This window comes from Bidens hawaiensis, unplaced genomic scaffold, assembly GCF_021521415.1.
Source record: "Bidens hawaiensis isolate Kalapana, Puna unplaced genomic scaffold, B.hawaiensis_p1.1 tig00008883_1, whole genome shotgun sequence".
NCBI classification, from domain to species: Eukaryota; Viridiplantae; Streptophyta; class Magnoliopsida; order Asterales; family Asteraceae; genus Bidens; species Bidens hawaiensis.
Genome location: NW_027491643.1, coordinates 189,897 through 199,921, shown reverse-complemented (window position 1 = coordinate 199,921; position 10,025 = coordinate 189,897).

Below are 10,025 nucleotides of genomic sequence, written 5' to 3'. Positions count from 1 at the left end.
TATATGAAACTGAGATGTTAATGCATTAAATGGAGATATAAATACATAAAAATGATAATATTAAACTTTTAATGCATATAATACATGAAATAGAAGGAAAAAGACTTGATAATATTAAAAAAATGAAGAGTTCGGTTCGGTTAATTCGGTTTTTGGTTATATCAGTTCGGTTTCGTCGGTTTTCGATTCAATTTTGGTTAACGATTCGGTTATTGTTCACCCCTACTTGTGAGTGGGTGGGACGGTAGCTCGTGATTCAAATAAGGGATTTTTGGTTGGGTAAGAAGTTTTATCACATAGGATGTGAACGGGTAAGCTAATAACCGTCAGTGATCTAAATTAGTTGTTCAAAAAATATTTAATATCTTGTAAATAAAGGATTATAATTATTTAATTCTTATTTATATTTGTATATTACATTTGAGTTGACATGTATAACATCATTAGTGATATGAATATTATCACTAGGTGTATCTTGGCAGGGGTGAGTAATAATCAAATCATTAACTGAAACATAACCGAAAATCGATGAAACAGACATGAATAATATAAAATTGGTTATCATTTTTGTGTACCCTTCGTTAACCGAAACTAACTGAACCGAACTATTCATATTCTCATATATTTGTAGCTTGTATACACTAATTTCATGTATTTATACCTTCACTATATGTATTTATATCTTCGCTTCAAGAATTTATACATCCATGTCGCATATTAACCAACAAACTAATTGAATAAATCGAACCGATTAACTAAAAACCAATTGATTAATAAAATAGATTAGCCGATAGACTTCAGTTTCATTTTCAGTTTTAATAACTGACCCGAACCGTGTACACCCCATCTCTCGTTTGCAACTTAATGGCATTACTTTCATTTTACTTAAAAATATTTAGTTGACTTATTTGAAACTTTACTTTTCAAATTTTACGTGTTTTTATTTTATTTTGGAGAATGTTAACTAAATAACTTATATTTGATTGTAGGTAGGGGTGTGCGTGGTGCGGTTTTTTACTAAAACCAAACCGAAAATCAAACTTTCGGTTTTATGATTTTTTTTGAACCGTTCGGTTTTGGTTTTTTCGGTTTGGTTTTAGGTTACGGTTCGGTTTTGGATTCGGTTTTGCTACTCGAGTCAAAACTTCTGGGCAAAAAAACAATTGACCCAATATATTGAAATTGGGCATGATATATTTTGTCTTTAAACTAATAATTAATGTAAGGAAAATTGGTTTTTATTGATCCAAGTTATTTCATTTTTGTCGGCGCTGGCCCCAACTTTCATTTTGGCTGGCAACGGTCCCAACTTTCTCATACGTTTCTTTCACCAGTCCGCGACTAACGGAGTAATAACTCCGTTTGTAAATGCTGATGTGTCTATCCCAGTTGTCAAAATCATTTGACATGGCATCCTACGTGGACCTTGCGTCTGTGTATTATACTTAACATTTTACAATCAACTAAAGTCTCCATATATACACCCTGCACACCCCCAAATTCTCTGTACTCAAGAACCCTAATTGCATGCATTCCAATCGATTGAAAGATGAACAAGCAACAAGCCCTGATCTTTAATAATGGATAATCAAATACGAGTTTCCTTCTACACTAATGAAGCATTTGAAGTTGCACCATCGATGTTAAGGTATGTTGGTGGAAAAAAAAACTTCGTTAATGTTAGCTGTTGACAAACTCTCTTACTTTGAGCTACTGGATTATGCAAAGGCGTATGGTTCATATGAATCGAAAGAAGGTCTTTGGTTGTATTGCAAGATTCCTGATGATGGTCATTTAAAGAGTTAGTTAGTGTTGAAGAAGTCTTTGAGTTGTTGTCTTTGATTGGTTCCAGTTCCATGTCTGCACAATGTATGGTTTTATATGTTCAAACTAATAAGTTAAGGAAACCCACAACCAATACCCCTGCAGTAGCCCAGCCCATTATCTCTCCATCTCGGCCCATTGTCTCTTAAACCCAGCCCATTATCCTTGCAGCCCAGCCCGTTATCCCTGAAACCCAGCCCATTAGCCAACCAAAAGCTTTCTTGAGCCCTAGTTCAGAGGTACTTCAAGCTCACAGCTAAAAAACAAGTTCCACCAGTTAAATCTCTAGCTAAGGATACATGTAACACGCTTAAATCACCAGATAAGGTTTCTAGTTTATCACTTAGATCACCAGTTAAGGTTACAGACACAACACTAAAATGACCACCAATTGACACAAATAAAGATGAAATAGATAGTGGTGGGTCAGATTCAGAGAGTTCAGAAGATGATGATTCTGATGATGAGTCTTATAAATTTGATTTGGATAATGATGGAACTGATAAAGATGATTAAGAGTGGATAGGTTCAGTTTCTAAGTTACAACAGGTGAATGAGCAAGATGTTGAATCAAAAGGGAAATTACTTGAAACGTATCTAAAACAATCTGCTGATGCAATTCCTAAAGCATATAGTAGTTATGAAGATTTTGATATTAATATTGACACACCTGGAGATGACATAAGAGGGAAGAATCACAAAAAGGATGTTCCATTTGTTAGTGAAGAAACTGATTTGTCTAAGTTTAAATGGGTTGCTGGGATAAAGTTCCCCACTAGGGATGCTTTCAAAGAAACAGTTAATAATTATGGTGTCTCAAATGGTAAAAGTGTTTACATTGCTATAAGTAACAAGAGTAGAGGAGGACGTGTAGGTGTCAAATGTGTGGAAGGGTGCCCATTCAGTCTCTATTGTTCATTTCACAAAGTCAAGAGGTGCTATATGGTTAAGACTGTTAATTGTAAGCATAATTGTCAGAGAAACATGACAAAGAATAGGCAATTGACTGCTAAGTTTATAGCTAAAGACTTTTTTGCCATTATTATAAGCTAAACCTTTATGGAAAAGTAAAGAGATCCAGGATGCAGTTAAAGATAAACATAAGGTGCTTATATGTAAATGGTTGGCTTACAATGCCAAGAATTGTGCATTTAATATGCTTCATGGGTCAATGAGGGAGCACTACAGTCAAATTGGGTCTTACTTGGCAGCTTTGAAAAAATTTAACCCAACTTCAACCTTTGATTTGGTAACTGCTCCCTAAGGATTTAATAACCAAGAGACAAATTCAAACTTGGAGACATTCTTTAGGTTTTTTGTGTGTTTTGATGGGGTGAATAGGGGTTTTTTTGGCTAGTTGTAGGAATTTTTTGTGTTTTGATGGTTGTTTTATGAAAACATTTTTAGGGAGTATGTTGCTAGCTGCAATTGGGAGAGATGCTAATGACCAAATGTACCATGTGGCATGGGATGTTATTGAAGGTGAGTCTAATGATAGTTGAGAATGATTCATGGGAAAACTAAGAAAAGTCTTAGATGTCCAAGATGGTGGAAATGACTGGACACTTATATCTGACCAACAAAAGGTATGACTTTATTTTGTTAATATGTAAGTTATAAGTTGTAAGTTATAGATGTCTAAAGTTACTGGTTTATGTCTAACAGGGATTAGTGAATGTTGTGTCTCTGATTTAGAAAAATGCAGAGCATAGAAACTGTGCAAGGCACATCTATGCAAACCGGAATAAGAAGTTCAAGGGTAAAGAGTTAAAGATGTATTATTGGCAGGCATGTAGGGCTTATAATGAGCCTGACTTCAATGATGCTATCAAGGAGATGTGAGCAATATCAGCTAATGCAGTGGGCGCTTTCATGAAACAAAATCATAATTGCTTTGTAACGTGTTTTTGTAACATTCATTATTTTTCAAACCCGACACATTTATTATATATATATATATATATATATATATATATATATATATATATTCTCTTTTGTCTCATTAATTATCGAACGTTCAATGCTAAATAATTTCTCGCGTCGTTTAAACATATGTATTTTCTTTTATTGAATTGTTTTTGTTATTTATTGATTTAACTATGAATTATGTGCAATAGTAGCCCCCTAGCTAATTTAAACCCACTTTTTCACCCACAACTAAAGATTAAGGACCATGTTGCAATTCAATCAAAATTTCTTTCTCTCCTCCCTCTATTTCCCACCGACGGCTGTAACCCCCTGCCCTTCTTGATCCGTAATTAACGGCCTAAATCACGAAATTGATTATGCTAAATCATTATACAATCATACACAAGTCTACCGACACTTTAATTTTAGTAAACATTAACGTTTTGACAGCAATTAACAACCATTTCGTCACTATCTCAAGTCACACCCCCTTGACCTTGGTAACTCTATAAATACTTGTTCATAATTCAATTACTTGATCCTACACCCTCCTCGTACCATTCCGAACCAAACCCCTTTATCAATAATAACCCAGAAGTTGTTTAAGATTAAGTTCAAGTTCGTATTCAAACCGTTAACCCTAGGTGGTCGTTCTCGCTTAATTCGTTATCATCTCTGGTAATTATTACATGTTTTTGTGTCATTTATAATCAACAAACAATAACCTTAAATCAATTGTAAACACTAATGATCAAATAAACTGAATTCGGATTCTAGGGTTTATTATCAAAATTGGGGGAAGAACAAGAAAAACCAGATGTGTTTATTAATTTGCAGATTCACCATCTAATCAACATCCGTGCTGGCTCAGATGGCCCAACACTGTTTACGCTAAACATGTGAACTGGCCTGGGCGCGGGTTCGAGCCCTCCCAGGCCCGATTTTGTTATTGTATTTTATTTTATTTATTTATGTTTTTATTTTTTCTCTTAATCATTTTTTATTGATAATACAACCCTAAATAAACGCTGTCTTGATAAACCGAACCCCTGGCTTCATGTTTTCTTGTCTTTTTGAGCTTACGATTCATAATTAATATATATATATATATATATATATATATATAATCTATTTTATTTGTTTAAAAGTCTAAATAGTAATAGTAATAGTAATAACATTACTAAAATAATAATAATAGTAATAGTAATATTAATATTAATATTAATAGTACTAGTTTAAACCAAGGTTGTAAAAGTCGCTAGGCGGACCCTAGGCGCACGACTAGGGAGTTGGGTGTACTCGGAGTACTCGGAGAGTACCCGGACATGGTAAATATAAAGAAAATTAATTTTTTTATTTTTATATATATGTTAAATATCATAAGTTTACTAATATTTATAACAAAATAGGTTAATATCAATATAAATAAGAAAAATACATTTTTAAATAATAAAATATTCTAAAAATTACTAATCATTTATAAATAAAATGATATTTGTTCTTTAATATTATTAAAATACGAATTATGTTTTACTTTTTTGAGTTAAAATCGGTCCAAGTTCACCTTTAAGATGTGGTTCTGGCTGAGGTTAACCACATTTGACCGATTTTTAGTATCTAGGCGGATTTACAGAAACTCGTCTCGGCGACATACCTTGTAGCGAGTACTTGGAGAGTACTCAGCCTTGTAATCCTACTTTTACAACATTGGTTTAAACCATAAAATACCCCGACATTCTTTTAAACCGATTTGTAACCGTTAGGTCACGCCGTACTATTTTATTGTTTATACCATCTAGTTCATATTTTTTACATATTTCATTAATTAATCTAATGATATTTTAAATAACAATTGTACGTAAGACCCAATCTAATATCAAATTCATTATAAGTTTTGTTAATATTTTGTTATAATAAATTGATATTATCTTTAAACAACTAGGAACTCTCGTTGACGTATCCTGAGGAGCTTGATCGTTGCTATCTTAATTTTTTTATCGCCATCTCATATTTGTTAATCCACTTGTTAAGGTGATTTTACATACTCCTTTTTTATCTTTTATATTTTGGGGGTAGCATGTATACCTTATTCAATTTTATTTATTGTTTTATTTCTCTATCTGTTTCAAACACAATTCGTTATATGTTTATGTGTGATGATTGCAATATCTATGACTATTCTCTATGTGCTTAAGTGTTTATTTTATGTTTGGTGGTTGGTATCTCATCCTCATCTATTCTCATCTAGTATGATCATACATTTACCCAAGTACATTGATTTTGTATCAATAGAAACGAGTTCACATCTATTTAGTTGTTTACATTTTCATAGGAATTGTAATGCTCAATATTAACATATGAATTGTGGATCTTTTTTTTATCTATATATATCTCAACTAAAACTTATGTATTCTTACCAACATTCGTGTTGACAAACTCTATTTTTATATATGTTACAGATATAAGTAATTTACATTGATCAAGACTGAAGATATTAGTTATACCTTAAGATATTTATTCAAATAACAAAATTATGATGTATTTGTTACGATAATTGAATTTGTGTACTTATTTAATGTTAATGAAGTTAAATAATTATTAACGCTTTAATTAGTGTCTTCTAAGCTACTGTCCAATCAATAGTTACGCCGACATGTTCAGCCTTTGGTCGGGGTGTGATAGTTTTCTTAAGGGTCATACATGTTGTGATGTCATAATGAATAGCATGGCTGAGACAATTAATGGAACCATGGTTGAGGCAAGATCTATGCATATTATAAACATGTTAGAGGCTATTAGAGTCTCAACAATGACCATGATAATTACTAAGCATTCTAAAATGTTAGCTCAAGATGTGGTTGTGTGCCCAAGGATACAAAAAAAGCTTGATAGGGCAAAAAAGTGGGCTCATAAATGTACAGTGTTCCCATAAGCATATAATGTGTTCAAAGTTATAGATTTTGATGAGGATCTTTGATGTATATAAAAATATACACCTTTTTAGCATCAAATAATCTCTAAAAACTGCAACTTCTATCGTATAGTATAGTTAAAATAACTACTTATCATTTAAAAATGTATTTTCAGGTGAATCCAAGCCTCAAACGAAGAAACGAATGAAAAAAACAAAGAAAAACCAAAGAAAACAGCAAAACATTGGGCTGTGCTTCAGGAAACATGGGGCTGTGCTTTCAGGAAACATGGGGTTGTGCTTTTGGAAACACGGGGCTGTGCTTTTAGGAAACACGGGGCTGTGCTTTTGGAAGCACGGGGCCGTGCTTCTGGTCACTTTTCAGAAAAGACAAAAAAATCTACAAGAAAAGACAAAATAGTGAACAGCTGGACACGGGGCCGTGCTTTTGGAAGCACGGGGCCGTGCTTACCTCTCAGAAACGACAAAAAGAAATAGCACATGCCACTAAAAATCACGGGGGCTTGCCTCAGGAAGCACGGGGCCGTGCCTACCTTCCAGAAACGACAAAAATAATTAACACATGTCACTAAAAAAACACGGGGGCGTGCCTACGTAAGCACGGGGCCGTGCTTACCTTTCAGAAACGACAAAAAGAATTAGCACATGTCACTAAAAAGCACGGGGGCGTGCCTACGTAAACACGGGGCCGTACTTCTCTCTCCAGATAGCCTATAAATAGTGGCTCTTGTGCCATTTGAAAAATGTTCATTGAAAAGAGTTCTATCCGGTTTTCAGTTATAAAAACACACACTAACACTCACATAGAAGATTTAGTGAAGAGTTTGAAGGCTTGGAGGTCATCACCATCAACCATCATCGTCATCCATCATCATCATCATTAAGAAGGAAGAGTTTAATCATGTATTTGTTATTATCATCCATCTTAATGTTTATCATCATGCTCATTATGAGCTAAACTCCTTTTACCATCTAAAATCTATGAAGAAGCTTTGTTTTACTTGATGATTATATAAAACATGTGGTTTAGTTTGGTAAAGTACATGGTTATCTTACAATTATCTTTTGATGAGAAATGTTTCACCATCTTAAAATACTAATTCAAAGTTGGTGATTGTCAATTATATTAGCAATCGTTCATGATCGATTCATGTTCTTGAAAGATAGAAATACTTTGATACATTATCGAAACATGGATCTTTATACGCGCATCATGTGTATAACTGGTGTTCAACAAGGGTGTAATCAGATTGTGATCAAGCCTAATAGATCATAGCTCATAGTTCAACCCGTGCTCCCAATTGAGCACAACAACAAGAAAACTGTGCAAGTGTAAACAAAAGAGAAATCATAAACGATAGTTCTCCCGTGTTCATCTAATGGATCCATGAAAACTGCGGAATAGGCCGACAAGACGGTTAATGATCCACACATACAAATAAACAGCCAAGTCTACGTCCATAACACATGGGGTTTTGCGCGACAAAAGTTTATAAACAAGTTTAAGACTCAAGTTTGTATGAACACATGAACATCCCAAAACATTAAAAATAAAAAGGGATTAGGTACGAGATTACTCACCTGAAAAAGGTGTGTTGAAAGATAATGCAAGATCCAACTTTTAAACAAGCGAAAGTTAACCTATAAATAAGAGGTTATTGGTTTAACGATTGGTTTTTTTGTCTTGAATATATGCAGTAAGTATCGATTTTTGTTAGTTAAACAAATTAAAACAAAATATATATATATTTATATTTACCGAGATTCTGGGCAGAACAGAAGAGAAGACGGAGGCAAAGAGAGGAGTGCGATGCTGGGGAACGACGGCAGAGAGCAAAGGGAAAAAGATTTGGGGAGTGCTTAAGTGTAGTGTGTGAAGTGTTAACTAAATAAGAAAATAGTTTTATATATAGGGAAACCCTAGGGAACACAATCCCTTAAAAAGAGGAAAAGATCTTATCAAATCAAGCAAAAGATATTAAAAGATATGCCGGCAGCTGCAGGGGGATGGGGAAAGGCTGACAGGTTATAGGTAAAGCATGGGAGGTGTCAGATAAAACACTGTTCAAGACATGCAAAAGAAGATTTCAAAAGATTATGTCAGTCACTTTTTCTGTCAACCAATAGGATTGGTGCGCATGCTGCGCCGAAAGTGGCTTTTCGGACAGATGTCGGAACTGACCTACAGCGCTCAAACAAAAGATAAGATATTTCAAAAGCATACAAGCTGACCTAAACAGAAGAAAAGACTTAAGGTCGTACTTAGAAATGATGAGATATAAGTTATGATGTATTTCTCTAAGTCTTGGTAATCCGAAAATGGCTTTGCTTGGGATATCATGCTAGTTAAAGAAATCATATGTTAACGGAATGTGTAATTATATCCTACATAAATCAACCAAGGGGAGGTTGTGTGAGTTAACTACAACCACTCGAAGTTGTTAGGATTGGTATTTGAGAAATCGAAGTCAATTCTAATTATTCTACTTTAGCAACTGCTTGTCTACTTAAATTGACATTCTCGGGATAGCATGCTATTAAGCATAGGATGGACTTGAAAATATGAATGCTATTATTCATTATGTCATAAAATGTGTTCACTCAAAAATGAGGATCATAATTCTATCATATATTATTAGGACAAGTCTATCACATGTTTAACTATTAATCATCAAGGAACAATGGAGTGGATTCTAGATATTAGATGGTAACCTTCGCATAATTAAACAAATCGTGAGAATCTCTTGTCTTGGTCACCTATATATTATATATAAATATTTATATTTTATAAAAAGTTCAAAAATTAACCCCAAAATGATTAAAACCTCCGATTAAAGTAAAACAACGATTATCATTAGAAATAATTGTGTCCACGGATCGATACTTGGTTCTTACCAATACTATTCTACATATACGATAGGTACACTTGCCTATTTTGTGTGTGTTTAGTCTTTGTAGAAATCACTTTTATAAATTTAAATCACGATCTTGTGAAAAAAGCAAATCATCCCATCCTCCTATAATTTAACCGCACACGCACAAGCACATCAATCTTGCTGTGGACTTGAATAGCAGAAGATGTTCATGTAGAAAGTGGGACTTAACAGGTATATTAACAATCAGTCATTCAATAATTTAGTTATGTTGATAGGTCTTGCATATGTGTATAACAAAATTGTACTTTGATAGGTATACCATGTAAGCATGTGTGTTCAGTTGATGGGTTTCTTGGAAGAAATGCTGAACAGTTTGTTCATGAATGTTATTTTAAGGAGTCATATTTAAGGACATATTCATACACAATTCCTCCTTGCCTAGTCAGCCAACAGTTGATTATCCTTTGGACCCTCCTCCCATCAAA